The following is a 6,869-nucleotide window of genomic DNA, read 5'->3' as shown; positions in this document are numbered from 1 at the left end:
CACCTGGCTGGCTCAGTTAGTAGAGCATGTGACTCTTGATCTCAGGTTTGTAAGCTTGAGCCCTACAATGGGTATAAAGTTTACTTGAAAAAAAAAATATTTAAAAAAAAGTAAATAAAAGGGCTGCCTGGGTGGTTAAGTTGGTTAAGTGTCTGACTTTTTTTTTTTTTAATGTTTATTTATTTTGGGGGCACCTGGGTGGCTCAGTTGGTTAAGTGTACAACTTCGGTCATGGTCTCACAGTTCATGGGTTCGAGCCCCACGTCGAACAGCTGACAGCTGTTCTGTGCTGACAGCTCGGAGCCTGGAGCCTCCTTCGGATTCTGTGCCAACCTCTCTCTCTGCCCCTCCCCTGCTCACGCTCTGTCTCCCTCTCTCTCAAAAATAAGTAAACATTAAAAAATAAATAAATAAATAAATAAATAAATAAATAAATAAATAAACGTTTATTTTTGAGAGAGAGAGAGCACACACATGTGCATGCTCAAGAGCAGGGGAGGGGCAGAGAGAGAGGGGGACGGAGGATCCAAAGTGGGCTCCATCATGGAGGGCTCAAACTCATGAATCAGGAGATCATGACCTGAGCTGATGTTGGTAAGCATCTGACTCTTGATTTTGGCTCAGCGTTCGTGAGAATGGTTCTTTCTCTCCCTCTTTCTGTCCCTTTCCTGCTCATGCTCTCTCTCTCAAAATAAATAAAAACACGTTTAAAAAAGTAAAGAAAAGAAAAATCCATCCTAAAATTCATATGAAGTCTCAAAGGACACTGAATAACCAAAATAATCTCGACAAAGAACAAAGTTGGAGTCTCACACTTCCTGATTTCAAAGTTACTACAAAGCTATAGTAATCAAAACAACGTGTTACTGGCATAAAGACAGACATGTAGGCCGATGGATTAGAATAGAAAGCCTACAAATAACCCCTTGTGTGTGTGGTCAAATTATCTTCAGCAGGGGTGCCAAGACCATGCAATGGGGAAAGGACTGGATTTTCAACAAATGGTGTCAGGAAAACTGGATATCCACATGCAAAAGAATGAAGTTGGACCCTTACCTCACACCATATACATAAATTAACTCAAAATGGATCAAAGACCTAAACATGAGAAGTAAAACTAAAAAACTCTTTTTTTTTTATTTTAATGTGTATTTACTTTTTGAGAGAGAGAGAGACAGAGTGCAAGCAAGAGTGGGGCAGAGAGAGGGAGACACAGAATCCAAAGCAGGCTCCAGGCTCTGAGCTGTCAGCACAGAGCCCGATGGGGGGCTCGAACCCACGAACCCTGAGATCATGACCGGAGCCGAAGTTAGACACTTAACCAACTGAGCCGCCCAGGCACCCAAAACTACTATAAAACTCGTAAAACAAACATAGCAGAGAAGGTTCATGACATTGGATTTGGTAGTGATTTCTTGGACATGACAGGACACAAAAGGAGAAATAGATAAATCAGATTACATCACAATTAAAATCTGTGCACTAAAGGAAACAATTAACAGAATGAAAAGGCACCTCACAGAATGGAATAAAATATTTAGAGATCAGAGATCTGATATGGGGTTAATAACCAGGGAACAGAAATAACTTCTACAATTCAACAGTGGGACAACAAACAACGGGTTAAAAAATGGGCAAAGGACTTGAATAGACAGTTCTCCAAAGACGATTTTTGTTCCTTGTTGAAATTGAAGTATAGACACACAACGTAACAATATTACATTAGTTTCAGGTGTACGACATAGTGATTCAGTGGCTCCATGCATGATGTCGTGCTACCACAAGTGTAGCTGTCACCCGTCCCCACACAGCACTGCTACAATACCACTGACAGTATTCCCTGTGCTGTATCTTCCCTCCCGTGACCAGCTCATCCTGTAAGTGGAAGCCTGTACCTCCCGCTCCCCTTCACCCTTTAAAGATGATCTATAAGTGGCTAATAAGCAAAGAAAAAGTTGATCAACGTAAGTAGTCCCTGGGGAAATGCCACCGTGAGATAGCACTTCAGTCATTAGAGTGGCTACAATTAGAAGAAGAAGACAGGGGTGCCTGGGGGGCTCAGTCGGTTAATCGTCCAGCTCTTGATTTCAGCTCAGGTCATGATCTCAATGTTCATGAGTTCAAGTGCCACGTCGGGCTCTTCCGGCTCTGCACTGACGGTGCCTTCTTGGGATTCCCTCTCATTCTCTCTCTCTCTGCCCCTCCCCTGCCCCTGCTCACACTTGCTCTTTCTCTCTCTCTCTCTCTCTCTCTCTCTCTCTCTCTCTCTCTCTCTCTCAAAATAAGTAAACTTAAAAAAAAAAGAAAATTACCAAAAAAAAAAAAAAAAAAAGGAAGACAAAAACCAGAAAATAACAAATGTTGGCAAGGATGTACAGAAACTAGTCTTCGTGTCCTGTTGGTGGGAATGTAAAACGGTGAATTATCATATGACTGAGCAGTTGCACTTTTGGCTGAATACCTAAAAGAGTTGAAGCAGGGTTTCAAAGAGATGTTCGGACACCGTTCACAGTAGCATTGTTCCCAATAGCCGAAAGGTGGAAGCATCCAGTGTCTACCAACGGATGAACAGATAAACAGAAGGTGGTATAAACATACAATGGAATATCATTCAGCCTTAAAAAGGAAGGCAACGTGGGCATCTGCTACGATACAGATGAACCTTCAGGACATTATGCTAAGTGAAATGAACCAGATACCAAGGGACAAATACCGTATAATTCCACTTACATGACGTGCCCAGCGTTGTCAAATTCATAGAGACAGAAAGTAGACAGAAAGTAGTTGTCAGCAGCTGGGGTTGGGGCGGGGAGAAAATGAGGAGTTAGTGTTTAATGCATACAGAGTTTCAATTTGGGAGATGAAGAAAGTTCTAGAGAAGGATGGTGGTAATGGATACACAATAAGGAGAATGTATCTAATGTCCCTGAAGTACACACCTAGAAATTTTTAAGATGGTAAATTTTGTTATGTGTATTTTACCACAATTTTTTGAGGTTTATTTAGGAGAGGGAGAGAGAGAGAGCCTGAGCAGGGGAGGGATAGAGAGAGAGAAAGAGAGAGAGAGCATCCCCAGCCAACTTGGGGCTCGAACCTATGAACCATGAGATCACGACCTGAGTGGAAACTAAGAGCCGGATGCTTAACCGATTGAGCCACCCAGGTACCCCTACCACAATTAAAAAAAAAAAAAAAATCCTTTGGGGATTCCCAGCTGGCTCGGTCGATAAGCATGTGACTCTTGAGCTCAGCGTCCTGAGCTCAGTCTCCACATTGGGTGTGGAACCTGCTGAAAAATAAACAAATAAGGAAGTCCATCTGTCCTTTGGTGTCCCTGCCACTGGAAATTTCTCACTGGAATTCATGCCAGGCTGTGGCTCCTGCCATCTTGTTTTGTGCCCCCACCCACTTCATTTCATTTCTCTGACCTTCCCTGTCTTCTCTCTTCTTGGGGTCCCTTTTCCCTAAGCTCCCGTTATGACGCTGGTAAAGCCGTTGAGTCCCTCATGTATTTATTTAACCACGTCCCTTCAACCATGTCCCGGGCACCGCCCTCCCCTTCCTCGACCAAAGTGGCTCATCAAGATGTTTTCCTAAACAAAACTGTTCTCACCCTGCTAAATGCATTGAAAACATGCCATCTGCTGTATACGCTGGTCCCCTGAGAAATTGAGGAGTCCAAGCCCGCAGCTGAGACTCAGAGCTCCTCTCCACCAGCTGCCAGGCTGAGGCTAGACCCCGGGGTCCCAGGAGTGAATTTGTCAGAGTAAAGGCCGCTTTGGGCAGCCTCTTGGCAGCCTGCCGACAGCCCCTTCCCGCGCCACTCTGTCTGCCTGAGCACCACGTAGATCAAGCCTCAGATGTGCGGGCCCGAGGAGAAAACGGAGGATGACAGCAAGGACCGCTCGCCAAGCCGAGGTATGGTGACCTCAGTGGAACGGAGGTGCTTGGGGTCCAGAGCCACCGGGAGACAGGAGGGGATGGAGGACTGGATGTTGAGAAACTTTGCCTCTGCACAGAAACCCTGCGTGTGTGTGTGTGCACGCGTGCGTGTATGCGTAGGTATACATGTGTGTGATGCCTCTAGAGAGGTCTCAGAGCTGGGGAAGATGAAAGGCAAGGTCAGGAGCTCTTACTGTGGGTGAATAAGAATGACAAGGCAGGCGGGGAAACAGACGATGCTTTCTAGGCATAGATCTGCGTGCAGAGCCCAGAGAGGGCACAGCCAGGAGCCTTCGGGACAAAAACTGCCACCAGATAAGCACTTCCCGTGTGCCAGGCACTCGATGCTGATAGTAGTTAGTTACTCTTCCTACATGCCAGCACCCTCTAGTAAACACACAGTGCCAGCCACATAAATAATTGTGAATATTCTAGGAACTGCGCTGTATTTTATTTGCTTATTAAAATACAGAATATTTATTAAAATACAGATATTAACAAACAGAATGGTGCCTGGGTGCTCAGTTGGTCGACTGTCCAACTCTTGATTTCGGCTCAGGTCATGATCCCAGAGTGGTGGGATTCAGCCCCACCTCAGGCTCCGTGCTAAGCACTGAGCATGGAACCTGCTTGAGATCCTGTCTCTCTCTCTCTCTCTCTCTTTCTCTCTCTCTCTCTCTGCTCCCAACCCCACACCACACACACTCGTGTATGCTCTCTCCCAAATTAACGATGGAGGGGGAGGAGGAGGAGGAGGAGAAGAAGAGAAAGAAGAAGGAAATAAGATACCAACAAACACAAGTACATTACATGTATACCTAATGTAACATGGGAGATAGTCCAGGGAGAAATGAGTAACTCCTGCATTTTAAAAAGTAAAAAAAATAGGGCCACCTGGGTGGCTCAGTCGGTTGAGCGTCTGACTCTTGACTTCGGTTCAGGTCATGATCTTGGGGTTCGTGAGTTCAAGCCCCGCGTCGGGCTCTGTGCTGACAGTGCAGAGCCTGCTTGGGATTTTCTGTCGCAAAATAAATAAATAAAATAAAAACCTATTAAGTAAAGTAAAAAATATACATATGTAGTGAAATTAATTATAAAATATATTCTATTTAACCTAACAGATGCAAATTTTTATTTCAACATGTAACCCATATAATTATTGGTGAGATACTTTACATTCTCCTTCCATATTAAGACTTCACAATCTGCCGTGAATTTACACTTAATGCACACCTCAGTTTGGATGAGCCACATTTCAGATGCACACTAGGTACATGTGCCTGATGGCAATTCTATTAGAGTAGTTTAGACACATTAATTCTAAATGTAAGCACTTTAGGGGAGCCTGGGTGGTTCAGTCAGTTGAGCGTCTGACTTCAGCTCAGGTCATGATCTCACCGTCTGTGAGTTCCAGCCCCGCATCGGGCTCTCTGCCGTCAGCACAGAACCCGCTTCCGATCTTCTGTCCCCCTCTCTCTGCCCCTCCTCCACTTGTTCTCTCTCTCTCCCTCAAATATAAACATTGAAGAAAAAGGACTGAAAACAATGTTGCACTGTATGTTAACTAGAATTTGAATAAAAATTTAAAAAATAAGGTAAATATAAGCACTTTAGATATGTTAATTCAATATGCTTTTGGGTTTTTTTTTAATGTTTATTTTGAGAGAGAGAGCGAGAGAGAGAGAGAGCTTGTTTGCCCATGCTTCAGCAGGGGAGGGAGGGAGGGAGGGAGGGAGGGAGAGAGAGAGAGAGAGAGAGAGAGAGAGAGAGAGAGAGAGAGAGAGAGAGAGAGAATCCCAAGCAGGGTCAGCACAACACGGGACTCAAACCCACAAACTGTAAGATCATGACCCGAGCTGAAATCAAGAGTCAGACGCCTAACCGACTGAGCCCCGCCCCCCCCCCGGGCGCCCCATAACCATGCTTTTGTTATCCTCATTTTACAGATGAGAAAAATTAAACACGGAAAGAAAATGTCTGAGCTGGGGTCTGAACCACCGAGCGCAGCCAAGCGTGGGTCCGGAATCTGGTCTCCTAACCACCACTCCATGCTGCCACCACTATAGGGCTCCGCTCCCTTGAAAAATTCCACCTGCTATAGCTAACCTCTGTTTGACACCAGAGAAACTCAAGGTAAGAGAAGCTAAAAAGAACTTGCCCGGTAGATGGTCCCGCTGGGATTTGAACCCACGTGGAGTGAAAACTGGGTGGCCATCTCATACTTCAGTGAGTGCCAGGAAGGGCTGGGCACGGCTACCTGCATCCCACACTCAAGGTTAGGTCCCCTTTGAAGAGTTCAAAGGAACAATGACCCCAAAGCTCGAACTGGGAGGGGAAAGAGGTGTTTGCACTATCTTCTACAACCAGCATCTTATTTTATTTTATTTTTTTTTTTTTAAGTAGACTCTATGCCCAACGTGAGGCTTGAACTCACAACCCTGAGATCAAGAGTTGTGTGCTTTACCGGCTGAGCCAGCCCGGAGCCTCTATAGTCTCTGAAACAACACATCGTAATTCATTTCAGCAGTCCCAATGCAAGGACAATGTTTCGCTATTATAAATAGCCCTGCAGTGACCATTCTTGCAAATTATTGTTTCCAGTAATTCAATGTACAGCCAAGAAGTTTTCATTCTCTGCCACTTTATTGTCTGGCGTTCAAAGAGTGTAGGAGAGGGGCGCCTGCGCGGCTCAGTCGGTTGAGCGTCTGACTTCGGCTCAGGTCACGATCTCACGGTTCGTGAGTTCCAGCCCCATGTCGGCTCTGTGCGGACAGCTCGGAGCCTGGAGGCTGCTTCGGATTCTGTGTCTCCCTCTCTGTCTGCCCCTTTCCTGCTCCTTCTCTCTCTCAATAAATAAATAAACATAAAAAAAAACAAAACCCAGAGTGTAGGAGAGAGGAGGCAAATACCCCAAGCCTGACATGTTG

General features: G+C 45.3%; 1 long non-coding RNA gene across 1 annotated transcript; it reads left to right on the top strand.

Annotated features, from left to right (window-relative positions):
* Window positions 1–2,786: 2,786 nt before the first annotated feature.
* On the top strand, window positions 2,787–6,565 carry LOC131516013 (uncharacterized). Its single transcript, XR_009263805.1, has 2 exons — window positions 2,787–3,918; window positions 5,889–6,565. It is a non-coding gene; the product is annotated as an uncharacterized LOC131516013 (long non-coding RNA).
* The last annotated feature ends 304 nt before the right edge of the window (window positions 6,566–6,869 follow it).

This window comes from Neofelis nebulosa, chromosome 7 (assembly GCF_028018385.1).
Source record: "Neofelis nebulosa isolate mNeoNeb1 chromosome 7, mNeoNeb1.pri, whole genome shotgun sequence".
NCBI classification, from domain to species: Eukaryota; Metazoa; Chordata; class Mammalia; order Carnivora; family Felidae; genus Neofelis; species Neofelis nebulosa.
This window is presented reverse-complemented; position numbering and strand designations above follow the sequence as displayed.